The following is a 27,103-nucleotide window of genomic DNA, read 5'->3' on the forward strand; positions in this document are numbered from 1 at the left end:
GTGATTGCTACATCTTATCAGAGTGCCATACTGGGTCTACACCATGGGCTGGCACAGAGGGAGCGGAGAGAGGGAGTGTGGTGTCTTGCTATCCTGCGGCATTTAGGGAGCCTAACACCTTGACAGACTTCTAACTCCCCTGCTATTCTTGTTCAGGAACTACAAGCCCCAAGATTCCATATGCCTCTGTGCAAGAAGCCCCAAGTGCTCTCCTCCAAATATTGGGACCTGGATTAGAAGTGTCACAATCTGTGGTGCTTTCAAACAAACACTAGCAAGAACATATTTACATCACTATTTGGAATGCAGATGGTGTGTCCTTGTAATGGTACTGCCATTATTGGGGACAGTGCAGGGAAACTAGCTTTGTGCTTTCTCCCGTCATGCCTGGGAGGTCGTATTCCTCAAACATCTGCAGAGTTCTCATTATCCTCCTTTGCCATGATGCCCACAAAAGCCTTGACAACACTGTTAGGCCACTGGTGTGCTGAGCTCGTTGCCTAGCCTGCTAATATTCCATTGTTTCCTTGTACTCTGTTTGTCTATATGCATCTGTCCCTTGTTTTATACGTCAATCATAAGCTCCTTTGGGGGTCTTTTTTTTGTTCTGTGTTTGTACAGCATCTAGCACAATGGGATTCTGGCCCTGATAAGGGTGCTACGGTAATACAAATAGTTATAACAAAAAAATATACCCTTACACATGCTGAGCAAAGTTTTTGGACAACAGAGGGATCAAGCAACTGCAGTCTACTCTATAGCCATTTCCAGATGTTCTAATTTAGATTCTTTATTACGGAGACACAATGTACTTTTCTAGCACCTTCAATCTCAAAGCACTTTACAACGACTAGTTAAACTTTACAACAGCCCCTATTTTGCAAAAAGGAAAGCTGAAGGATAGAAGAGTTAAGGATTTTGTTTCAGATCAGAGAGCAAGCAAGTGGCAGAATCAGGAATAAACCCCAGATCTGTTGGCACCTAATTCATATTAGTTAACCAATAGACCTTACTCTGAAGGAGGATGAAGAGAGGTGAACAGAATGCAGCCTGGATTTCATTTATATTTATGAACTAATTCAGTTAGAAAATCATCCGACAAAACTCTCTCCACTCCCCACCACCATCTGCTTATAATTGCCATCTGTTTAAAAGTTTGGGGGAATTTACAAGTGACTGACGTTTGCACCACAAAAATAACTGATTGAGGTAGTTCTTTTTACATTCACATGCTTTCCCCAGTGCATGCCATAATGTAAGCCCATGTGACTGAGCTGTCCTCAGTGGCTTTATCCTCCTTGTCTGCTTGGGGGATTAGCACACAGTATTTTTACCCAATGATCTGTTATGCACTGATTCGTATTACCATAGTGCCTAGCAGCTCTGTTCCTGGACCACGATCCTCTTGTGTTAGGCTCTGTAGAAACAGAACAAAAAGGCAGGTCACCTCTTGGCTCAATTTCTTTTATAAATTCCTTTCTTTATGAAGAGGCTGCACTAGCCAAAGACAGAAGCAATCCCATATCAGATCACAGCTCTGCTAGCCTATCTTCTGTGCTTACTGGCTCCAGATGCTTTAGAAGAAGCTGTAAGTCCCTGTAATGAGCAGGCTCCATCCCTGCCCTCTGATGCCCAGAAGCCTCTGACTCTGCAGTGAGTGGCACCTCCACGTTCTTTATTTATATTCCTGGCACCAACGCCTATGCAATCTTGTGCAGCAACGTATTTACAGGGGTTGCTTGCCCCACAGGGCAAGAGAGGAACAGAGAACTCCCTCCCTTGGGATCTCAGAACATACTGAACTCAGCTAACCCGGTCCTCTCCACACTCAGCTGATGGCTAATTGGGGAATATTAGCTGATGAACCAATCAGCCTTCTCCAAGGGAACTAACTGGTGCGTAAGTGATCAGAAAGCTGGCTCGCTTGTTAGCCTCCAGCACTCTCTGTCACAGTCCCCTTCCTTAATACACATAGACAACTATATAACAGCTTGTTTCGGGGGGGGGGGGGGGGGAGAAGGAGTTTCTTCCTACCTCCAGACAGTTGGAAGGTTGCCTTATGTCCTGAAGCATGAGGTTGGTATCCCAGATACAAAAATATTAAAGGATAAAAGTGTGTTTAATCCATTTGGAATCCTATTAAATTCTTTTCCTCAATACCTTCCTTGGGCGAATTACTTTTTTTGTATTTGTCTCTTATAAGGCAGGATAAAATAGGAGCAATCACGGGCTTCAGCTGGGGGGCAGCAGGGGTAGTGGAGGATGAGGAAAAATATTGGTTAAATTTATTTAAATATTTTTTAATCTCCCATTGGAATGTTCCATCTGATCCACTCTTCTGCTGCATGCCATGGAGTTGCAATTTACTGAACAGCTGTTCAGCACTCAATTTTGAACAGCTGTTCAGCACTCAAACGGCACTGGGTGGCTTTCAGTGTCAGGTCCCAGGAAAAAAGGAGGAAGACAGACACCTTTAGAAAGGGGGGAAAAAAAAGGCATGGCTGTGGAAGCCCAAAGGCAGCACCATTGGGTCAGTCCCTGAGCCAACTGAAGTCAAATTCTCAATGGGAAGACTGGGTTCAGAGTAGAACACCCTTACCATCCCCCCTGACTTCACCAGGTATTTTGGAATATTTAGTTTCATGAAAAATTCCAAGATTTCTACTTTTTGTCCTGATATGCGGCAAAATGGAGTTTCGAACTCTCAGAATTTCCCATGGGTTGGGATTTAAAAAAGAAAAAACCCTACAAACAAACAAACAAACAAACAAACAAACAAACAAACAACCCAGCTCTAATAGCTACATGTTGCCCTGATTCAACTCCACACAAATAAAAATTGCCAACCTATTAAGCATAACAATAGAAGAGTAATTAAAACCTTAAATGTAGCAATAAGAAACAGTAATTCTAAGAAAAAAGAAAAGGAGTACTGTACTAACCTCCCCACTGTATTTTCCACTGAATGCATCCGATGAAGTGAGCTGTAGCTCATGAAAGCTTATGCTCAAATAAATTTGTTAGTCTCTAAGGTGCCACAAGTACTCCTTTTCTTTTTGCGAATACAGACTAACACGGCTGCTACTCTGAAACCAGTAATTCTAAGGCCATTTTCAGTCTTTGGAGTATTATGTTGTTCACTCTAACAATGGATTCACTCATAGGTCCTGAAACTAGGGGTGCTGCTTTATCCCCTGGCTTAAAGTGGTTCCCATCATATCCAGGGTTTATAGTTTGGTTCAATGGCTCTCAGCATCCCCACTATACAAATTGTTCCAGCATCCCTGGATTCACTTTAAACTTTATACAGCCTTCTAATTCATAAATACTTGTCAAATGCTGGAATTACTACAATTATCAGTAACTTTTTGCAGAGACAACTGTTTCAGACCACCACTGGAAGTTTATTGAAAGAAATGTCAATGTTTATATAGAAAGAATCTGCTTATTTTTAAGAAAAAGTCAGGACAGTGAAGACATGAGTGGATAAAAATCTCTTCCCCCCCTCCCCCCGCCAGCATTGTTTCTAAACTATTCCTCTAAATAAAATAATTCACATCTTCAGCAAAGGAAAATAGGGTTTTCGTAGTCCTGAACCCTGTCTGCTTTCTATCTCTGACTCCAGCATGAAGAGGAGATGTGAATGACTCTTAAACAGTGATATTACTATTAGGGTTTATGTGCAGGCATCTCATTCATTTGGGAGTTTAGGAAGCCACAGATTCACATATGAATACTACTACTGTCATGTCACTACTACTCACTTGTCAATATTTGGCCCAGCCAAAAAGCAATATGAAGCCAGAGTTTTGTAGGCCTGCTGCTAACCTCTCATTAAACACTCCTTTTGGGGCTAGTCACCTATGCAACCAAAAAGGTCCTATTTGGTGTGTGGAACACTAATCCCCACCAGGCCTGCTGGCTGAGCCTCCCCCTATGGGCAAGAGGCAAAGCAGCACATGGAGTTTGAGCCCAGCTGCTGGAGAGCGGGAGGAGAGGAAGAGAGCAACCTCTCTCGGGCCCTGCCTGGTCTTTCTGGCTCAGAAGCAGCTCAGTCTCCTCAACGAGCAAAACCAGGGTCCAACCAGGAGATTCCAAAGGCACCAACTATGGTTTCTGCTTACCCCCAGGCACCTCTAGCCAATAGAAAAAGGCAAGCTCACCTTGTTCCAATTAAGCTACTGCGCTCCAGAACTCAACATTAACCCAGTAGCTGCTGGATGAAAGTCTTGTCCAAAGTACATGAGGGTGCACCGTCCAGTAGCTGTGTCAAGCAAGGAATTGGCCACAGCTCTCAAGCAGCCCAAGGAATGGTCTCCAAATACAATCAGCTTTATTTCAGCAAGTGTTGGAACCCCTCTAGTGCAGAAAGAATAATCAGAATGAAACACTGGTTCAAATCTGTCTTAGCTCACAATGAGCAGTGTATTTTAATGTGTCTTTTTATTTTTTAAAGACCTACATATCCAAACCCACCACATGGTATAACACAATGCAGCAACAGATCGCTGCTTTGGAAAAGCAGTGGTGTTAGACTCAGATGTCTGGCAGAGCTGGGATGGGAAAAGCATGGCCTGCAATTGTTCATGCTGTACCTGGTTTAAAATTAGTCCAGTTTGTTGTTCTTCTCTGAGCACCATATCGGCTCCATTTTAAAAACATATGCATGAGGCGCCACAGGTGACAATGCACCATCTGAGCGCTTTTGAAGTGTTTTCGCTATTGTCCACATACACAATGTCCTCAGCGCCTGTGAGACAAGCCACGCACTGGTCATTACAGCTCTTCCACCAGAGAGAATGCCTCCCGTGGGCTTTCAGGTATAGGAGTGCCAGTCTCAGTGCTGCTTTCAAAGTTTCAGGCCAGATTGTGACACCGGTGAACTTGTGCAAAGGACTAAAGGGGCAGAGAAAGTCCCCTTACGCCCAAGCAGCTGCTACCTATGTGGTGGGTGGGCATGGGAGCGAAGCCTGCCTGTACCATCCCCCAACATGCCAGCAGGTGCAGCTGAGCCAGTGGAGAGGAGGGAGTAGGCCATTTGCTGGGGCAGCCAAATGGGACTTGAGATGTGATTGAGAGTGTATTTGTACCTTTGTGTTTAAAAACTCTTCAACTTAATCCATATTCTATCATATCTCAAGGAAGGACTGACTGGCTTCTTCTCTCTTCATCTGGTAGTAACCAAGCCTCCCCTCTTCTTTCCCCTGCCCCTCCTCCCTTGTCTCTACTCCTTAGCTGGTATCATAGAATATCAGAGTCGGAAGGAACCTCAGGAGGTCATCTAGTCTAACCCCCTGCTCAAAGCAGGACCAATCCCCAATTTTTGGCCCAGATCCCTAAATGGCCCTCTCAAGGATTGAACTCACAACCCTAGGTTTCGCAGGCCAAAGCTCAAATCACTGAGCTATCCCACCCCCCAGAAGGTATCTCCTTCTGCTATTATTTACTAATTCCTAATACTGTACATACCCAAGAAGTTTATTCCGGTGGTACATGTTGCAAATCACTTGTGTGGCTAGACGATTCACATAACCTCCTCAGGAATTTAGGGTTTCAAATGTGAACATCCTAATCTGAGAATAAGAAAAGAAAAAGACCGACTGGGAAATAGCTGGTTTTATTTTTATGTGAGCCAAAGTGGAGAAAGCCCGGAACCAAACAAGGAATTATTTTCAGTTTTCCTTGCTCTGCCATTCAAACCTCTGCCTCTTTTAATCCATATCAGGAAACTCTCTCCTTGCAAAGCCATTTTAAGTTCATGTGTTTGTTTATGTAGGACTGTGTCTTCTCTTTCCTACAGCTGAGCCTATGCCTCAGTGAGAAAACAAATGGTTTGAAAGCACAGACGCAAGCCCGATATTAATACTTCAGAACTTGTGTCCGGTGGTTTAGTGCCCCGGCTAGCCTGGGCTCCCTTTGAAATTCTCCCCCCCGCCCCCGACAACAGGAGGTAGAGTGCCTGCCTTCATTTTTAAATTCTTTGGGCTCTTGATAATCTCTCTTTCATGGTGTAATCTCCCCAAAGCTAAACTCCCTGATCCACCCCTACTAGCAAGTGACACCCTCTCCCACAGCCCCGCAGTCACAAGGGTGTCAAATGCCTGTGCTCTGTGGGTGATGTTGAGGCTGCACATCACTTACTGCACAGAGGGCTTTCCCGCCCCCTGCCACAAGCAAAACCTAGGGCCCCTTCTGTTGCACCAAATTGTTACTGTATGTACGCAGAACCCGCTTATACATCAGAACCTGCTTACATTATGGTAAGAACTTGGTGCAAGAGAAAAAGAGAACTATTCATGTTCTGCACACACAATCTACTTCTGCAACCATTCTGAAGTAGAGGGGATACAGGTACTGCAATAACACTTACCTCACTACAGCCCTGCAATCCTTCCTCAGTACTTACTCTGCAGAAGGAATATCAGGGGCAATGGATGTTTCACCTCAGGAAGCAGTTCATTCTGATGCAGGAAAAAGACCACAGTAAAAAGACCCCTGGAAGCGTCTCAGTTTAACTCAAGGAATTTCCTATTCATCATTCTGTTGCGAGGAGGGAAGGGGGGGGCATTGGCCATTGTCAATCAGCCACTGAAGAGCTGAACTATCCAGTGTCTAAGTACTGACAACTAATAGCTTACCAGAGACACTGCCTCCTCAGGGCGGAAAGTCCATGGGGCTGCTCATAGCATTGCAAAGCATTTGCAAGCCCTGCTCCACCTGGGGCCCAGAGCTAGTCAGCTCAGCCCCCAGAGTAGGTGGCACTGGTTGGGAAGAGGGCATGCCCAGCGTTCCTGATACAGCACATCCCTAAGGGAACCAAGGCTCCTCTGGGGATGGTGCCCTCCCTTTTGCTTGCCCCAGGGGAGAAATCCCTGGAGGGAGGTCTGACAATTGCACACCTCTCCAGCAGCGGGGCAGAGTCAATATGTGGAGTTGTTTCTCCTCTCTCACTCTGAATGTACAAATATTGTCATCGGGTTGATAGATGTTTTCAAATGGGCCTTATTTGAAAAAATAACTCTCCTCAGCGTTCTTTCTGCCTTTGGATAACACTAACACATGTGCAGGTACTTATGTTCTGTGGCTTTCCAGCAGTGCCCCAAGCTCTTCAACTATTTAGGGGTCCAGTAAGTGACAAAGACTTGCAGCTTTCCCCATCTATTCTCCTATCCCGTTTTCTTAGGTTTTTGCTCACAGTAGAGGTCTAAACAAATGGGACTTCTCTTTTCTCCCCATGCCTGGATCATATGGATTTCCAGCCACACTTTGCACAGTAAATTCAAGGGAAGTTTGCAGATCAGATGAGTTTCTGATCTCCTATCCCTCTTTGCTATTCATATCATGCTCAGTCCTCCATTCTGCTTTTTTGTCTCCATTCTGGGTCAGCTGTGTTAATTGATTTGTTCCACAGCTGGGAGTTGTAGGTATTTGTTTTTTGTAAGCTTAGCTGATGTTTATTATGCTGCCCCATCAGTACAAACTGTTACCTGCATGCTGTGGTGAGACTTTAAAAGTCTGATAGAGGAGGACAATGTTCAAAGGCCGCTAGAAGTTCCAAATGAGGACACACATCTTTTCCATTGCCACAGTTCTAAACATTGTATTCCTTGCGCTGTTTTTGTTCATGGCATAGTTCTTAGCCTTCTAGGTGCGCAATGTCTCCACCCATTAGAAAATTGAAGAAATAGGAAGTAGCTGAAATTAAAGCACTGAGGTTTGCCTACTCTATTCTTGGAAGTTTTCACCGTTGCAACATTACAAGGGGTATGTGTGTAGGGAGGGAGAGGGGGTCAGGCTTGCCGTCTTTTGCTGGGGGACTCCATTGCAGAGGCGGAGGGCAGCTTGTGCTTCTCCTTTCTTGGGCCTGCCCAGGCATAGTTGAGCCCCTGATCCAGGATAGAGCAGACCTGAGGCTTAATTTGTGACTCAGCTACAATGTCCCTTCTGGGCCCCTGTACTACGAGAGAAATGTCTGGGTGTAAGAACACCCCAATGATGCCCTTTTACATCCCCAGTGGGCCACTTATGTGGAGGGGTGAGAGGGGGAGGAGAGAAGAAGACACGGCTCCTGCAGTGGTGGATGTTATGCCTCTCAGGGAGGTTCTATATGTTGGGACTACTCTTGGGAAAAGGGGGAGGCACTTACAGCTGTGTTAGGACCACTTCCACTAATGTAAAGCGGCCACTACATCACCCTGAATAGCACCTTCCTGTTTTCTTTGGCATCTGCTGCTGTATTGACCAGAGGTGGTAACAGAGGTGAAGCCAGGTAGTTCTCCATACCTGAGGGCACTGAAAAAATAAAAAAAAAAATAAAAATCAAGAGGGCTAATTTGCATGAGGCAATGTAAAGCATGATCCTCCAGCCCGGAGTAGTTCCACCATCTTCCCCTTGCATGAGTGTACTCCAGTTGAATCAGCGAAGGAGGGAATGTTATTTATTTGGAAGGTGCGACAGAATTGTAGGACGATATGAGATGGATGGAGGGGGAAGGATTGTGGTTCATGAAGCCAGGAGGGATGGAAGTGGGGAAGAATGGAACCGGGATTATGAGCTAGCACTGAATGGCTCATATTTTTTCAGGTGGCAGCTAAGAGGAAGGCCAACAGAGATCCAACGTAAATGTTTGAGCAGAAAATCATCATGAGAAATAAAGCAGCAGCTGGAAAGAATCATGTGATAAAAAAATAGAAAAGATATAGCTACAACAGTCTGTATTCAGAACTTTTGACAAGTAGGCCTGATATTTTGTAGAATATTGAAATACCAAGCTCTGAGAAGTAAGCAGTACTTGTCAATAATAGTCAAATGGGTCACGGTTAGGTCAGCTATGTGCTTGAACTACGCTTGGCCTTTCAGCGCAGATACATTGCACTTTGCCTTAGCTGAGGCGCACCCATGACTCCCACTCAGCACAAAAGGAAGAAAGTTGAAAGGACAGGATGAGCACAAATCCAACCTAGCTGCTCCCCATTTTCTCTATTTTAGACAAATCTTGTAGCGACAAGGGTTTAGCTTTGGGAAAACTTGTATTTTTAAATTAATAAAAGTGCTCTCACTCATTATGTCTCAATTTGGCAGCAACAGCCTGTAGCCAATGGCGCAGACTTGCTAAACATCTCATGCTATTTGTATAGGTTAAAAACTGCTCAAGATGCTGCACATCTGAGTGGATAATTCTGAGCTGCTCAAAAATAGCCAGAGAGGGTTTGGAGTCGTTGATGAGTCAGTCATCTGATATTTACAAATAGAGGGGACGAACATGAAAACAGGGGCATTGGTCAACATGGCAGGACCTGACACAGAAGCCACTCGGAGGCTAAGGTAACAGGATCGCATGAGTAAGTACATAGCCATGGACTTCCATGAGACTGTGTGGCGCTTAGGGTCAGAATATATGGATTTGATTGGACCAACAAATGTTGTAAGGTGGTTTCCATTCTGGGCTGCCAGACCTAGGGTAGATTTCATTAAAGTTTATCAAATGAAGCATAAAGGTCTTTGAAGTCACACATCATGTTAGCTACTAAAGGCAAATTACAAAAAGATCCATCAATGTATGGATCCAGGAACTGGTCAAGAGTTATAGTGTCTTTAATCTCAAGGACACCATTTCAAATCCAGCCTTGGCTAGGTTCATCATCCAATGGCTGGTCCTGGACCTAACTGAGATGATTTGGTGTCCTTTGTATTGAGCAAGTATGTATGCCACAAAATCCACCTCTTACCATTCAGGTCAAGGAGTGAATGCACTTGGAGCTTGAACTTCACTTCCTTATCTAAAAAGGTAGTCCCTGGAATGCAACAGTCTTGTGAAGTTTTCACTCCATGTTCATACCTGTTCTGTGGCTAAAGGATTTCACTCTCCATGGGTGATACCTATAGTACATAAAAAAAAAGACCCTAAGAAGATGAGGCTACGTTGTCCCACAGAGGCAAATTCATCAAAGCACAACTGAAAATCCATGCAGGACCTCTAAGATTACCAGATTCTAAATAACAGCAAGATGCAAACATCATTTTTCATCTTTAAAGAGACCTGAGAAGTCAAACACATTGGAGGTGGGCTTTACCTAGGACAGTACTATTAAAAAAAAAAACCAACCTCGACAACATTTGTAACCAATTCTGCAATAGGGTTAGTGGGCCAGATCATCAGCTGGGATAATCAGAAGTGCTCCACTGGAGTAAATGAAGCTACACTGATTTACACCAGTTGAGGATCTAGCCCATTAAATTGGGGACACTGTTCTAAGGAAAACTAGACATTATGGACCTAGTTCTCCCCTCATTTAATCTGTTTTATGCCAATGTAATTCCATGGATTTCTGTGCGGTTATTTACACCAGTGGGGGGGGGGGGAGAGAGAAGGAATAAGGATAGTCATTTGTTTCCCTTTTGCTACATGGCTACAATGGCAAGCCAGGTGTATTTTGTCAAGACAGACTAAACAGATCAGTTCTAGAAGCTAGAAACCTCATTCAGCTGCAAAATTATAAGTCCTTAAAAAAAATCAGAGCTGACATTATATGACCTGCCACTTTACTGGATAGAAGCCAGTCATTGGCCCTGGTTCACGTCCACCTGTGCATCCACCCCCTAGCCCATAAAATCCTTTTCCTGGTCTGTAACACAGAAAACAACAAGTCTACCTCATGCCTACTTAGCACCCATATCAGAGGTGCCAGACTGAATCAGGGATTCACATGCCTAGACCTTGATGCTCACTCATCCCTGCTCTCACAGCTGGGATATTCTGAGGGCACAAGCTATTTTTGCTTCCTTTTTCCTCCTCCCTGCTTTTCTTCCATGTATTGAATCCAAAATGCACAAGGGTGAAATCTCCATTCCAGAGCAGACCTAGACGCTATGTTCTTCCGCAGCTGCGGGCGGCCTAACCATGCATCTGCACTGTCACAGCACTTAGCGGGACTGTTCTGTGTTCTGGAAGAAGAACAAAGCATGAAGAGGGGAGGGCTCTTGTTGATTTCTAAGCTGTTTTTTTACTTTGTCCCAACATGCAATCGGATTTGATAGCATGATCTCATCAATCCTCAATTGATCCCCTGAATTAAGCCAGATATTCTCTAGGTACTCCTGCTTATTTTTAACTTATTCAGATGAATAGAACCTAAAGGATTTATGGGAGTTTGCTTCAACAGGAGAAAGACCAATGATCCACTCCACCTCTATGGACAGAAAGGGGTACAAGCACATGGAGTGTGGGGGCAAACAGCAGCAACATCTCCACTGCATGCTGCCACCCAAGAGCCTTTGGCAGCCTATTAACACCAACCCAGCATGGTTATCCTGGAAAGACGGGCTGGGGAATAACCACTCTCTGAGGCAGGCTGCCATCAGAAGCCAGTGGCTATCCAGCTGGATACCCATGTGGAAGTCAATGTGCCATGGTTGTATCACCCATAAAGGAAGAGGATCCAATGGTAGTACAGTTTCTATGGGCATCATGGCACTCTGGGGGAAGGGCAAGCCAGGCAGCATTCCTGAATGGTCAGCACACTGTGGGGCAGGATCTTTCATTCCAGGTGCCTAGAATTTGGAGGCTGCATTCCCTGCCTCCTTCACAACCTCCCAAATAAACTCCAGCCCTCCTCCAAGACAAGCCTTTGTTGAAAAGTGTGTATGTGCCCTCTTTTGCTCCCAAAGCCTGCTTGATTAGCCTGCACATGTATCACTGCACATACTCAGTCCAGACATGTAGACACCCATCCGCTACAAAGACAGGTATGCACTCTGGCATGCTCAGTTTAGATGAGTGTCTGACTCAGATTCAGTCCTTTATGACCTATCAAAAATAAAAAAATGCTGAAATGGAAGAAAAATACAATACCACACCACTGTGAAGACAACTAATCAGTCAATACATCTGCACTTCTAGTCTCAAACACTCAAGCGCCAGCTGTAACCCTCCTTAACTCAAGAGCCCACAGATGTTTAGATTATTGGCTTTAATACAAAACTACATTTCTCTTTAATTTTATCATCATAATTATACTGTCCTATGAAGGGAATCCAGGCATATTTAATTTGAGATGTGAGTAAGCAATTCTTGTGGTTCTTAACATAAATGGTTCCATTATTTCTTTCAAGATACAGCCGCTCTCAGTTTAGTGTATTTTTTTTAAATAAAAAAATATTTTGAATGTCAAAGATTAATGTGAAAGAGGCTGTGAATTTATGTGCATTTTTTTCCTTGCTTTATCTTTCACATTTGGATATTGCTGTACGCTAACACTTAACTGTGGATACGGTTTAAAGTGCGGCTGTGTAGGCCTTTGGACACCAATGCTTCCTGGAGAGTTTTTCTACAGTTATTGCACAAATCGGGCAGTTTATCACTCCTCATTTAATGGTTCTTGGGACTCCCAGGATTGGCTAGATATTCTCCCACCCTCCTGCTTTAAATTATTTAAGCAAATGTGCTGCTGAAACGTGCCAGATTGAGACCTATAGACTAAGATGCTCTTTATCTGAACAACAGATTGAGCACAGGCAGCACCCAGTCTCAAAAGAGGCAACAGCAGAAATAGAGATGGGGATGGAAATAGTTCAGCTTCTCGATGCACAGAGACTAGAAAAAAGGACACGTTTAATTGAGAGAGGAGCCAGATGAGAGAGAATATGGCAGAGGTATACAAAATAATGAATATTTTCAAGACGATAATTCAGTAATCCTGTTTATCATCTCATAACACAGGAATAATGGGGACTTTTGAATGAAATTGAGAGGCAAGCAATTTACATAGGACTCTAAATAGTACTCTGTTTTTTTAAAAACCATATATAATTAACTGCCAAAATAATTAAAGGGGCCTTTATGTAAATGAAAAGTGGGCACTACCGTCTCCCCACAGTATCTAATGTATAGGCTTTTCTTTTACAGCATATTTTAAGAATGCTAGGCTGATCACACCAGTGATGCTGCTGCTAAATCAGCATATCAAATTACTTCATCAGAAGCCGTTATTAAAATATTTCTTTGATGCAGTCAGGCAAGCATCTAAATCACTAGATGGTTTAGCTAAAAAACTATTTATTTATGCAACCAAAAACTAGTCCAAATGTGGTCTCTGCTAGCAGATGAGTGTGACACTCCAGCCCTAAAGCTGTCTGTTTGGTACTTACTGATCTGCAAGTAAAATTCATAATGGCTTTTAAAATGTTACTCAGCTTAATGCCTAATTGTCTGTCCTCCTTTTGGAGGTCACATTGCCTGTTTGTTTAAATCATTCCTCTCACAAAGCTTTAAAACAGACCAGCGATCTATGCTCCTGAGGTCAGTGGGAATTTTGCCTGATAAAAGAATGCAGACTGAGGCTGGGATGGGATGTGTAGCCTGAGTTAAAGATAGTATGAACCTTTGGGCTGAGTCTTGAATGCGCCTCTATAAAAAGACAAACAAACAATTTCTCAATATGCCAAGTTGGATGTTCATTTACTGGGGACAGGAAGGGCTCTGAGTTGGTCCAGCACAAGAAGCATTTCCTACATTGACAGAAGGATTTTTCCTGTCATTGTAGTAAATCCAATTCTCCAGGAGGTGGCAGCTCCGTTGGTGGGAAGAATCTTTCCATTGACCTAGCTGCATCTACATGGGGGGTTAGTTCAACCTAAATAAAGAGCTTAGGACACAACATTTTTCACAGCTCTGAGAGACGTAGGTAGGTCAACCTAAGTTTTAGGTGTAGCCTAGGCCAAATTAAGTACAAAGGTCCAGATTCTCAAAGATATTTAGGCTCCTAACGTCCACTGATTTCAATGGAAGTTAGAAACCCCAAAGCCTTTGAGGACCTGAGCCAACATCAGTGGGAATTTTGCCTGAAAAAACTAAATTTTTAGAGGATCACGGACTTATTGTGCATTGAACCCCTCACCACATAGTTTTTGGCCCTTTGTGCTCCTGTTGGATCAACTTCAACAGACTAAACTTGGGACTTACGCCTTTGAAATTGAAGCAGATCAATATTATTTTTACTGCCTCAGTAAAAATCTATACTAGATAATGCCCCTAAGAGAGGTTGAAAGAACATATTTCAGTTCCCTAAACAACTAACGCTGCTCAAGCACAGTATTCAGCTGCTTGCTTATAATATCAATTCATATTAGAGGTTCTCTAATTGTTCATTACCAAGCTATTGCTTTAATAGCCCTCTCCCACTTTGCTGTAAGAAGAGCGAGACCATGTTTGGCAGTGCTGGACTATGAAACAGGTTGAAATAATTCACTTGATCAGAGCCCTGACAAGGGGAATTTGTTTGGTATTTGGAACCATCTTTTGCAATTGTTCTGTGCACAGATTAAAGTCAAGAGCAGTTTTGTGCATAATCCAGAGATGGAAGACACAGACCTTGGGAAAAGTCACTTGATCTCTGTGTACCTCAGTTTCCCCTCTGTAAGACAGGGATAATTCCTCTACTTACCTCACAGAGGTGTTGTGATGCAAAATACATTAAAGTTTGTGAGGTGATATGGCCATGGAGGCCATTTAAATAGAGCGAGCCTTTTTGGAAGTTCTGTGAAATGGAATCGCTGAAATATTATTTTTAGAAGTTGTCATAAAAATAAAGGGAAGGGTAACCACCTGTCTGTATACAGTGCTATAAAATCCCTCCTGGCCAGAGGCAAAACCCTTTCACCTGTAAAGAGTTAAGAAGCTAAGATAACCTCACTGGCATCTGGCCAAAATGATCAATGAGGAGACAAGATACTTTCAAATCTGGAGGAGGGGAACAAAGGGTCTGTCTGTCCGTGTGATGCTTTTGCCGGGAACAGATCAGGAATGCAGTCTCAGAACTTCTGTTAATTAGTACGTAATCTAGCTAGAAATGTGTTAGATTTCCTTCTGTTTAATGGCTGGTAAAATAAGCTGTGCTGGATGGAATGTATATTCCTGTTTTTGTGTCTTTTTGTAATTTAAGGTTTTGCCTAGAGGGATTCTCTATGTTTTGAATCTGATTACCCTGTAAGGTACTTACCATCCTGATTTTACAGAGGTGATTCTCTTACCTTTTCTTTAATTAAAATTCTTCTTTTAAGAACCTGATTGATTTGTCATTGTTCTTAAGATCCAAGGGTTTGGGTCTGTGTTCACCTATACAAATTGGTGAGGATTTTTATCAAGCCTTCCCCAGGAAAGGGGGTGAAGGGCTTGGGGGGATATTTTGGGGGAAGACGTCTCCAAGTGGGCTCTTTCCCTGTTCTTTGTTTAACACACTTGGTGGTAGCAGCGTAGGGTTCAAGGACAAGGCAAAAAGTTTGTACCTTGAGGAAGTTTTTAACCTAAGCTGGTAAGAATAAGCTTAGGGGGTCTTTCATGGAGGTCCCCACATCTGCACCCTAGAGTTCAGAGTGGGGAAGGAACCTTGGCCGAAGTCTTCCGGGTTAACTGTTAGGCAATTAGCATGGCAGGGTGCCTAATAGGGTACAAAATGTGAGCGAGGCCAAACAGCAAAAATTAAGATGTTTGTACACCAATACAAGGAGCCTAGGTAACAAAATGGAGGAACTAGAGCTAGAGCTACTGGTGCAGGAAGTGAAACCAGATATTATAGGGATAACAGAAACATGGTGGAATAGTAGTCATGACTGGACTACAGGTATTGAAGGGTATGTGCTGTTTAGGAAAGACAGAAACAAAGGTAAAGGTGGTGGAGTAGCATTGTATATCAATGATGAGGTAGAATGTAAAGAAATAAGAAGCGATGCAATGGATAAGACAGAGTCCGTCTGGGCAAAAATTACACTGGGGAAGATTACTAGTAAAGCCTCTCCTACGATAGTGCTTGGGGTGTGCTATAGACCTCCGGGATCTAATTTGGATATGGATAGAGCCCTTTTTAATGTTTTTAATAAAGTAAATACTAATGGAAACTGCGTGATCATGGGAGACTTTAACTTCCCAGATATAGACTGGAGGACCAGTGCTAGTAATAATAGTAGGGCTCAGATTTTCCTAGATGCGATAGCTAATGGATTCCTTCATCAAGTAGTTGCTGAACCAACTAGAGGGGATGCCATTTTAGATTTAATTTTGGTGAGTAGTGAGGACCTCATAGAAGGAATGGTTGTAGGGGATAATCTTGGCTCAAGTGATCATGAGCTAATTCAGTTCAAACTGAACGGAAGGATTAACAAAAATAAATCTGCAACTAGAGTTTTTGATTTCAAAAGGACTGACTTTCAAAAATTAAGGAAATTAGTTAGGGAAGTGGATTGGACTGAAGAATTTATGGATCTAAAGGTAGAGAAGGCCTGGGATTACTTTAAATCAAAGTTGCAGAAGCTATCGGAAGCCTGTATCCCAAGAAAGGGGAAAAAATTCATAGGAAGGAGTTGTAGCCCAAGCTGGATGAGCAAGCATCTTAGAGAGGTGATTAAGAAGAAGCAGAAAGCATACAGGGAGTGGAAGATGGGAGGGATCAGCAAGGAAAGCTACCTTATTGCGGTCAGAACATGTAGGGATAAAGTGAGACAGGCTAAAAGTCGAGTAGAGTTGCTCCTTGCAAAGGGAATTAAAACCAATAGTAAAAGGTTCTATAGCCATATAAATAAGAAGAAAACTAAGAAAGAAGAAGTGGGGCCGCTAAACACTGAGGATGGAATGGAGGTTAAAGATAATCTAGGCATGGCCCAATATCTAAACAAATACTTTGCCTCAGTCTTTAATAAGGCTAAAGAGGATCTTAGGGATAATGGTAGCATGATAAATGGGAATGAGGATATGGAGGTAGATATTACCATATCTGAGGTAGAAGCGAAACTCAAACAGCTTAATGGGACTAAATTGGGGGGCCCAGATAATCTTCATCCAAGAATATTAAAGGAATTGGCACCTGAAATTGCAAGCTCATTAGCAAGAATTTTTAATGAATCTGTAAACTCAGGAGTTGTATCGAATGATTGGAGAATTGCTAATATAGTTCCTATTTTTAAGAAAGGAAAAAAAAGTGATCCGGGTAACTACAGGCCAGTTAGTTTGACATCTGTAGTATGCAAGGTCCTGGAAAAAATTTTGAAGGAGAAATTAGTTAAGGACATTGAAGTCAATGGTAAATGGGACAAAATACAACATGGTTTTACAAAAGGTAGATCGTGCCAAACCAACCTAATCTCCTTTTTTGAAAAAGTAACAGATTTTTTAGATAAAAGGAAATACAGTGGATCTAATTTACCTAGATTTCAGTAAGGCATTTGATACCGTGCCACATGGGGAATTATTAGTTAAATTGGAGAAGATGGGGATCAATATGAACATCAAAAGGTGGATAAGGAATTGGTTAAAGGGGAGACTGCAACGGGTCCTACTGAAAGGGGAACTGTCAGGCTGGAGGGGGGTTACCAGTGGAGTTCCTCAGGGATCGGTTTTGGGACCAATCTTATTTAATCTTTTTATTACTGACCTTGGCACAAAAAGTGGGAGTGTGCTAATCAAGTTTGCAGATGATACAAAGCTGGGAGGTATTGCCAATTCGGAGAAGGATCGGGATATTATACAAGAGGATCTGGATGACCTTGTAAACTGGAGTAATAGTAATAGGATGAAATTTAATAGTGAGAAGTGTAAGGTTATGCATTTAGGGATTAATAACAAGAATTTTAGTTATAAGTTGGGGACGCATCAATTAGAAGTAACGGAAGAGGAGAAGGACCTTGGAATATTGGTTGATCATAGGATGACTATGAGCTGCCAATGTGATATGGCTGTGAAAAAAGCTAATGAGGTTTTGGGATGCATCAGGAGAGGCATTTCCTGTAGGGATATGGAGGTTTGAGTACCATTATACAAGGCACTGGTGAGACCTCACCTAGAATACTGTGTGCAGTTCTGGTCTCCCATGTTTAAAAAGGATGAATTCAAACTAGAGCAGGTACAGAGAAGGGCTACTAGGATGATCCGAGGAATGGAAAACTTGCCTTATGAAAGGAGACTTAAGGAGCTTGGCTCGTTTAGCCTAACTAAAAGAAGGTTGAGGGGAGATATGATTGCTCTCTATAAATATATCAGAGGGATAAATACAGGAGAGGGAGAGGAATTATTTAAGCTCAGCACCAATGTGGACACAAGAACAAATGGATATAAACTGGCCACCAGGAAGTTTAGACTTGAAATTAGACGAAGGTTTCTAACCATCAGAGGAGTGAAGTTTTGGAATAGCCTTCCAAGGGAAGCAGTGGGGGCAAAAGATCTATCTGGTTTTAAGATTCTACTCAATAAGTTTATGGAGGAGATAGTATGATGGGATAATGTGATTTTGGTAAGTAATTGATCTTTAAATATTTAGGGTAAATAGGACTAATCCCCTGAGATGGGATACTAGATGGATGGGATCTGAGTTACCCAGGAAAGAATTTTCTGTAGTATCTGGCTGGTGAATCTTGCCCATATGCTCAGGGTTTAGCTGATTGCCATATTTGGGGTTGGGAAGGAATTTTCCTCCAGGGTAGATTGGAGACGCCCTGGAGGTTTTTCGCCTTCCTCTGTAGCATGGGGCACAGGTCACTTGAGGGAGGCTTCTCTGCTCCTTGAAGTCTTTAAACCATGATTTGAGGACTTCAATAGCTCAGACATAGGTGAGGTTTTTTGTAGGAGTGGGTAGGTGAAATTCTGTGGTCTGCGCTGTGCAGGAGGTCGGACTAGATGATCAGAATGGTCCCTTCTGACCTTAGTATCTATGAATCTATGAATCTAGGCATTATTTTAACTGGATCGGACCATAATAAACAAAGCAGGTAAATTAAAGCCAAATGTACTAATGGAAGCAAAAGAACTGTAATTTAATATATTATATACATTCTGCACAACCTTTGTAGTCAGGTTTCTCTGGAAGCCTTACAACATTCAAATCAGCTTTAGAAATCCTTGACTAGCTGTTGTCTAAATCCAGCAATCTGCTAACTTATTTTTTTGTTGTTGCTGGGGTGGTTGGGGATGGTAGCTCCCTTCCGAAAGAGATGTCTGTGGGTGGGGCAGGGTAGATATCACTGTGATCGTCCCCTCATGAAGTTTCTTCTGAATTCTTCTATCAGCAGGGTGGGTGTGGGTCCTTGTTTCCCCCCATTCCCTCCTCTCAGAGAATGAGTGTTTGGCTACAAACTTGTGGATTCCCCAAGATTTCAGGGATCTGGTGGAGGTAGAAGGCCTTCTTACACACTGGTCTTTTGCTTCCACACCAGCTGTGAACCCTGTGCTTCCCTTCTCCTCTGCACTCACTATCAGCTCCAGGCGAGGCCCATACTGACATCAATTTCCCCCACCTGCTGCTGCCCCCAGCACTTGCTTCTTGAAAAGGCATGCTCCATGGCCCAGAAGGAGGCAAGGGAAAGCTAATGCAGCCTTCAGTGACATTAACTTTTCTACCAAAGAAGTGCTGTTTTCTGGATAGGACAATTCACTTGGCATACCCATCCCTGGCCTTTGCCCACACTCATGTATGAATCCCTGGACATACAACAGGCCCCTAAAGGTGGGGGACAAGGAGCAATGGTCCGATGGATATGGCTGGACCCCATTTTTTGACCTGTCTCGAAAAGGGAAGAGAAGTCCTAAAGAGCTGGAGAGGAGGAAGAACCTTTCATGTGCTGATCCATGGAGGATGATCCCCCAACACATTTGTGAAGTTTGTCTTTAATGGTTTATTCCTTGGAACCAGGGTACAATTTATATCCTTATTTTACATTGTGACTATGTCAGTGTCTAGAAGGTCTTTGTTCTAACTCCAGTGACTATCCTATATGCTGGTTACAGAACATTTATGCTACCAATTCCTTAATATAAATATCAAAAATGTTCAAGATGACCTAGTGGAGGAATCTGCTTGATATACCAGAGTGAACTTTGGACAAAGATTTATTCAAAGTAAATGTAGAAATAAATTCAGAACAGTATTCCAAAGCATATTTAGATGACTCTCAGTGATGAGATGATTAACCAAAGTATTGACAGAGCCAGACATGAGTATTAATCTTTTAACTGGTTCATTAATTTCTCTTGGTATGAATTAATTTATGAACCTCTGGGTGACCTTGACATTTGAAAAATGTGAATTTTGAAGATAGCTTAGAAAGCTTTCATTGCTCAAATGTTTCATTGCTCAAATGTTACTTCTCTTTGTTATAGAATATTTGGAGCAGAGATTCATAAATTGGTTTTCTTAAATTGCAAGGCAGTCCATAGAAAGCACTCTTATCCCCAGAAACTACATGCAGAGTTACAAAATGAAGCTGCTATGAATTAAACACAAGACATTTAATTCAAAGTCCCAAATCAATTTTCTTTATCAGAACTACTAATTAATCTCATAATTTTGTTATGAAATTTCACTATGAGACACAACAAAGTAAATAGGCATTTGTATAAAACCTGTTAATATTAGAGCTGAGGGAATCATATGCAAATAATTTATTCTTCATTCATGAACAGAAAATAGTGAATTTCCGTTTGTAAGATGATTGTAAACTTTTTGAATGTGTCCAATATTTAAAACAATGTGTGAATTTCTTCAGGATTTTTCCCTGTTTGAATAGCTCATGAAAATTCATTGTGAAAATTCAATATTCAAGTTTTGGTGAAATGTTCTGCACTGGCAATTTACACAAGTCACATGACATTGATTCCATTCCTTGATTGGATGACAGCCGTACCTAATCAGTGCAAACTATGAATATTGCGACCGAATACACAACTCAAAATTTGCTTTTAGCAAACATTGAAAAATTCAAGCTTAACAAGTATTCATACTAGTGGAACTTGAAAGTTTGGTGGTACACAGAACTGGACACAGTACTCCAGCTGGAGGCCTCACCAATTGCAAGCAAAACAGAACAATGACCTCCCATGTTTTACATACAACACTCCTGTTATACCTGTAAGAGGGCTAGCTGCCTCCTGAGTGCCCCCTCATGGCCAGAGGTCACTCTGCAGTGCTCTGCTACCAATTTCTCCCCTTCTTCAGGGCCCCTTAACTCACTGTTGCACAGGTAATTACAACATCCCCTCCTGCAATCCCATTTATTAAGTCTTTACATACTGGCCCTTCAGGTCCCAACCCCAGTTCAGTCACTCATTCCCTTTAAATAGGGATTCACCAGCCCTTCTTCCCAGAGCTACATTCAAATTCAAAGTCTCTCCAGCTTTACCTAGCTGGAGATCAGCCCTCTGGCTTCCAGGCTTCCAAACCCTTCTCACAGGCAGGGTCTCTAATGAGAACTCACTGCAGCTCCTCTCTATCATAGTTCCCTTGGTCTCAGGGTCTTCCCTACAGGAGCCTTTCACATGCTCTGCAGTCTCTCCGTTATTTCCTTAGCTTCTGCCCTTCATTGCATTCTTCTGCTTGCTCTTCGTAAAGCAGTCACCTTGATCTCTGCAGCACTACTCCCTAGTCATTTATTCCCCATTTTTTGTGCATTTGTGCATTTGATTTTTCCTTCCCAAGTGTAGTTCTTTGCACTTGTCTTTACTGAAATTCATCTTGTTGATTTCAGAACAACTCTCCAATATATCAAGGTCCTTGTGAATTCTAAGATTCCTATAGTACTGTTACTTCTGTCAATAGGTCTATATTTATCTTGAAAAACACTAATGAGTGTGCCATATTCACCTTGCTCAGCAAACTGATTGGAAGCACAGAAAGGCATTTAGGATTTCCAGAGGCGCCTAGGAGTTAGGCTTTCAACTGCCATTGAAAAAAATCAATGGGAATTGATTGCCCAACTCCCCTACGCATCTTGGAAAATCTTCCCTTTAGAACCTATGGTATTGGGAGCTATGGAATAACAAGGTAAATTAGATAGACAGAACAAGTTCAAAGCAGAATTCTCAGGGTGTACCACTGAGACATCAAAATGAATTATTTTTACAGGACATATAAAAACAGTGTGAGCAAGTATTTATTATTTGTATTCCAGAAGCCTCAACCAGGATCAGGGACCCATTGTTCTAGATGCTTTATAGAGTGAGAGCTAGTTTCTTCCCACAAGAGTTTAAATGGAATGTTACAGATTAAACACCTAGGGCAGTTTGTCCCAAATATACATTTTTCAATAGGTTTTGAGGATTAATTCCACAATGAGATCACATTTAACTAAATTACAGAAACCTCAACCAAAATTATCCAACTACTGAAATAGAGCTAGCAGTCCTAATACAGACAAAACTTCCTACCTATTATATTTGTGTATCTGTAACATGCCCATCACCATGGCACCTGAATTTACTGATTCCAGCTGGCTCCTGTTGGTAACAATGAAAGCTTGGTCTGTGGTATCAGTACTATTCTCATTTGACAGGCTAAGAAAAAGTGCAGAATAAGAGAGCAGAAAGCCTGCTATTAAAACTGTTCACACTGAAAAGTGGGCCTCCCACAGGCAACCATCATATATTATGAAAACTAAGTTCTGTTCTTCCACCGACTCCCACAAGAAGAATGATTTTTTTTTAATTGAATGGCTTCATTTCTGTGTGACTAATAGTTTCAGTGCAAGTGGGAAAAGAACATCTGCTGTATAATTTATACATCTCAAGTTGGTAAATAAATTTTAAATCCATTTCTGAGAGTTTTGGACAACAACCCCTCTCAACCCCCATTTTATATTGTGGAGTTTTCTGATCTGATATTAATATTAATATATTATTATTACCATATTAATTTTATATTTCACTCAAGTACTTAACAGAAGACTGTTTGCTAAAATGATTGCCCGACATGCGCATAATTTACCCACCTGGGATTCAAATCATGCACCAAATTCACCTTTCGGTTCACCAATGAAACACCAATAAATTCAAGCGAAGTATATATATGGGCCTCGGCCTGCATTGCTTACTCACTCGTTACTCAGACAAAACTCCCAGTGACTTCTTTAGAAGGAATAAAGGATTGTGTCTTCAGGAATCCTTTTGATTTACCAAATGAATCAAGTCATGATTCTTCAGTACATAACATGCAAACTTAGTTCCTAACTAAACAAAAACAGTTTGCCGCATAAGCAGGACAGTTATACTGGCTACTTGCCCAGTCAATCTTCCTCAGCCAGATTCCTCCTTTGATCATCCTCTTTTTAATATGCGCATTTTATAAGCATACGTAAAAATAAGCAAGTAGTCAAGTGCAGCTTTGATAGTATGAGAGCTTATTAAAAATGAGGGGCAGGTGACTGTATAAACCCGCCTATTAAAAATAAATGACCAGGTCTTTTTCTGTGCCTGCCACTCTTACTGGTTCTTTTTGTGCACCAGGCATCCTAGCACAGAGACTGGCCGAGCATACAGACATTCAGCCCCTACCTCAGCAGGATGCTATTTAAAAAAAAACAAACAAAAAAACCCCAGAATGGCAAAGAGTAGCTTGACTTATGAGGCAAAATACCAAACTCAGTTCATTACACTCAATTTAATGGATTTTTATTAATACTGAATTAACAGAATGAATCTGAGAGGAAAATTGCTGCCTGATCCCATGCAACCCACCAAGAGACAATTAGCGCCACTTACAGATGCCATCTTGCATGTGGCACAAATGAAGCCACAGAAAGGGTAGGGTGTGACCGATACCTCCCCCCCAGCAACCTAGACTCCAGCCATTATCTCATCCCACAGTTTTAATGCGTAGCTAGTGCATTACTGAATGTGACTTGTTCAGAATTGTGCAATGAACGCAGAAAGAAAAAAATAGCAAATGGCAAGTAAGCACCAGTGGATAAGCTGGCCTTCTCTGCAGCAGGGTACCACAGATGTTTCTGAAACTAGATCATGCAGGAAGCCAACCTTCCCATGTTCATAAAAGCCTTCAGAGCAGCCTTATGTAAGTGGGGGAATAGTCCCGCTATTGTGGGGAACTTTCCTGGCTTCTGCACTACCCCGGTGAAGTGCGTGAGTGAAAGGATCTGAGTCCTCGCTTCTACTTCCTTTACCCAGTGGCCTCCCTGCCCTTGAGGACTCCCCTTCCACTCTCCTGTCTGGCAGAGTCCTTGTAACCCCAATAAGGCTGGGCCCAGGATTCCTGGGGGGGCTCAATGCCCAACCCTGCTGTGGTCACCTAGGACAGGGGCGAGGGTGTCCCCACTCCGGGGTACTCTCTCTGCACTGGGCACTTCTCTGGCCCACTGACCATTACATACAGTTTAAAGCAAATGCAAGTTATTTAATCAACAATTAATTTTTAAAAGAATAAGGAAAAATGAGAACGCTTAAAGGAAACACATCGACCCGCTCTGTGGCAGGGAACATCACAAACATTGTCTTTGGAACGTCAGGGCAGTTCACAGTCTGCTCCTTGTAAGTCCCAGGCCTTCTTCTCACGCCCTGGCTGTGCTGCAGGGATGCTGCAGGTTGGACACTCGCTCTAGTGGTGGCCACACGCTCTCAGGCTCTAAGTGGTAGGACCCTTCTTCCCAGTGTCGCCCCCGCCCTGTCGGGGTTACGATCCAAGCCTGGCCTGCAGAGCCTCTTGGCTGAGGCATCTCCCTGTGTTGGGGCTGCTGCCCAGGATCCCCCCCCTTGGTCTCCCCAGCTGCTCACCGCACCCAGCTCCGGACTGCTCCAGCTCCACCACTTGGTCTCTGCGCTGCTGCTGCTGCTCTGCCTCCACTCCCTGGGCTGCTCCTTTGGCCCCTCTGGCTCTGGTTGCTGCAACTCTGCTCCCAGGACAGGTCTGCTTTTTAGGCTGCTTCTTTGACTCTGCTCCCAGCACTGACCTGTTTCCTGGGCTGCTTTTCTGGCCCCTCTGCCTCTGGTTGCTGCAGCTCTGCCCCCAGGGCAAGTCTGCTCTCTCTGGGCTGTGCCTCTGGCTTTGGGGCTGCAGCTCTGCTCCCAGGACAGGGACTGCTCTCTCTGGGCTGCTTTTCTGGTCCCTCTGGATCTGGCACAGCTCTGCTCCCCAGCTCAGCTTGGGCCCCTGCTTTCTCCTTAGCTTGGCCCCACGCTGTCTGACCCAGGTAAATCCAGCTCAAACAGAGGAAGGGACCTCCCTGGCCTCCTGACTCCCTGATTAGCCTGCTTGCCCTGTCATTCAGGCTGACCTAGAGCATTGGCCTCTCCCCATTGTTCCTGGGGGCTGTCAGTCTCAGGGTCACGATTCCCCATCGACCCTTCCCCCTTTTTAGTTCTGGGAGCTAGCAACTAAAACACCCCCATTGAATGTTAGTAAGGGGGCAACAGTCCCCTTACACTTGTATGACAGCATGTGGTAAACCAGCCTTATCTTAGAAGCCACATATAAAATATCCCCCAAAGTCTGGGTGCTTAGTCAACCTAGTCTAAGCTAGAGAGACCTCACACAATCCCCCTTGCCCCAGATGGCCCTGCAACAGAACAAATGACCTTCCAGTCCCTCCTTTTGGGATCTTATGTGTGAGAGACCTGCCATCCTCCAGGGAGCTTTGGTGAATGGCAGACCTCATTCTGGTATGTCTCCTCCTTACTTCCCCCATGCAAGCCTGAGAAAAAAAGTTAGTTAAAACGGATTCTGTTAACCCCATACAACAGCATGTGGGGTTGGTGCAGACAATCAAGGAGCCAGTGTGAGAAAACACAGTCAGGCCATCCTGAAATTTGAACGGATGCAATGTAAAGATGCAGTGACCAAATAGTGAAAATTAATATCTATTGTCCAACTTCTGTAAACTTACTGCTGTTGTGAAAATTAGAAGGAAAAACTGCATGTTCTCTTAAAACTTCCTAGACTCTTAAAATAAGCCAAATCTAAGCATTTTAAATTTCATAGTGAATGTTTCACACACATTCAATGTGTGCAGGAAATCCTCTGATGTACAGTCAACATTTTTCTTTCCTTCTGTTCTATTAGAGAGCAGAGTCACACTTTGGATTTCTATTAACCACAGGGTATGTGGGACAGTCAAGGGTCGCTTGTTGAGGGCTCAATTCTAGATCTCTCTTTTGGTACAGAACTCCTAAGTGCAGTCCACTTTTTCATGGGTTTGATCTGTTGCCTTATGATATACTCAAAAGAACATTACCGGTACTGTGAAATATGTGTTCTGTAAACCCACTTAACTGGGTTGATTTCAATGTGCATTTAAGTCTGACACTTTGAAACATTGTTTATTTTCACTTCTACTGTCAGGGAGCCTGACACTATATTACCACACCTACTCACAAAGCCCACACATTCAGTTTGATTATTTCATCAGGACTGTTGCTTACCATTCTTACTTTGATGGCTCAACCTTTTTACTGACTACTTTTTGATAACTTCCATTTAATCATTTCCCTCTGAGCCTACAGTGGATTCTATTATGTCATTCTAGTCTCTTAAACTACTGCAGGTTAAGTATTGCCTAGCCCAGCTAGGTCATATATCATTGCAACTGAAGTTATCAGATATATTAGATATTGCACTTGATCATCTGAACACCACTTTAACATGTGTCCCCAGTCCTCTATCAGATGTAATCAAATCACAATTACTAAAATGGTAGGTTGGCTTTCAACCCTTGGTAGCAGTGAAATTAATCCGTGTGCTGAAGGCTAGCATTAAAATTGGTGTGTGTTAAAATAAGTGGGTGTGTGTTTTATAATCCTCTGAATGGGTGAATTTTACCTTAAAAAAAGTTAACAAGGCTGTTTGCCAGCCAAAAAGGTGTCAGACAGGTATTATTATTAAAATGTACTTTAGGAAACAAAGTCATCATCACAATTGATTTAAGCAGAAATTCCCAGGGTAACCAATGGTGAGTTCAGATTAAAAAACCATTGGCACAATGTAGCTTCAGCACATTAACTCAAGCTATGGTACTAATCTGAAAGGTTTGTCCTCATTGCCACTATCTCCCAGTCAAGCGCCAATCAATCCAAGTTCCTCTCCCTCTCTGCTACTTTAAATTACATCTTTTATTCAAAGAAAGCCACAGTATTTGTGGCTTCCAGCCCCTTTCTCCACCAATTTAACAGGCTATTTTCTGCAAAAAAGTAATTTTCAATTAAATTGCATTGGGGCAGTTCCAGAGTCTTTTAAGTAGTGCTAATAACTTAAGGCTAATATTGGAAAAACAAACACCCTCTTGACCCAAAGGACAATGGGATTTTAAACTTGAGAGCACAGCTGTCCAATAAGTACAGTGCACAGT

The 27,103-nt window shown here is 42.8% G+C and overlaps 1 long non-coding RNA gene across 3 annotated transcripts in view; it reads right to left on the reverse strand.

The window, feature by feature from the left end:
- LOC119861747 overlaps positions 1–27,103 on the reverse strand; it is a 91,542-nt gene that overhangs the window by 24,781 nt on the left and 39,658 nt on the right. Inside the window, exons 1-4 of one of the 3 annotated variants that reach the window (XR_006274139.1) lie at positions 8,147–9,058; positions 5,470–5,573; positions 4,164–4,359; positions 1,367–1,417 (exon numbers count right to left, since the gene is read on the reverse strand). This is a non-coding gene — a long non-coding RNA (uncharacterized LOC119861747). Of the gene's footprint in view, positions 1–1,366; positions 1,418–4,163; positions 4,360–5,469; positions 5,574–8,146; positions 9,059–27,103 lie in introns of those variants that run through there. The other 2 variants (XR_006274137.1, XR_006274138.1) reach the window with 2 other exon arrangements.

The sequence above is a fragment of the Dermochelys coriacea genome, chromosome 9 (assembly GCF_009764565.3).
Source record: "Dermochelys coriacea isolate rDerCor1 chromosome 9, rDerCor1.pri.v4, whole genome shotgun sequence".
NCBI classification, from domain to species: Eukaryota; Metazoa; Chordata; order Testudines; family Dermochelyidae; genus Dermochelys; species Dermochelys coriacea.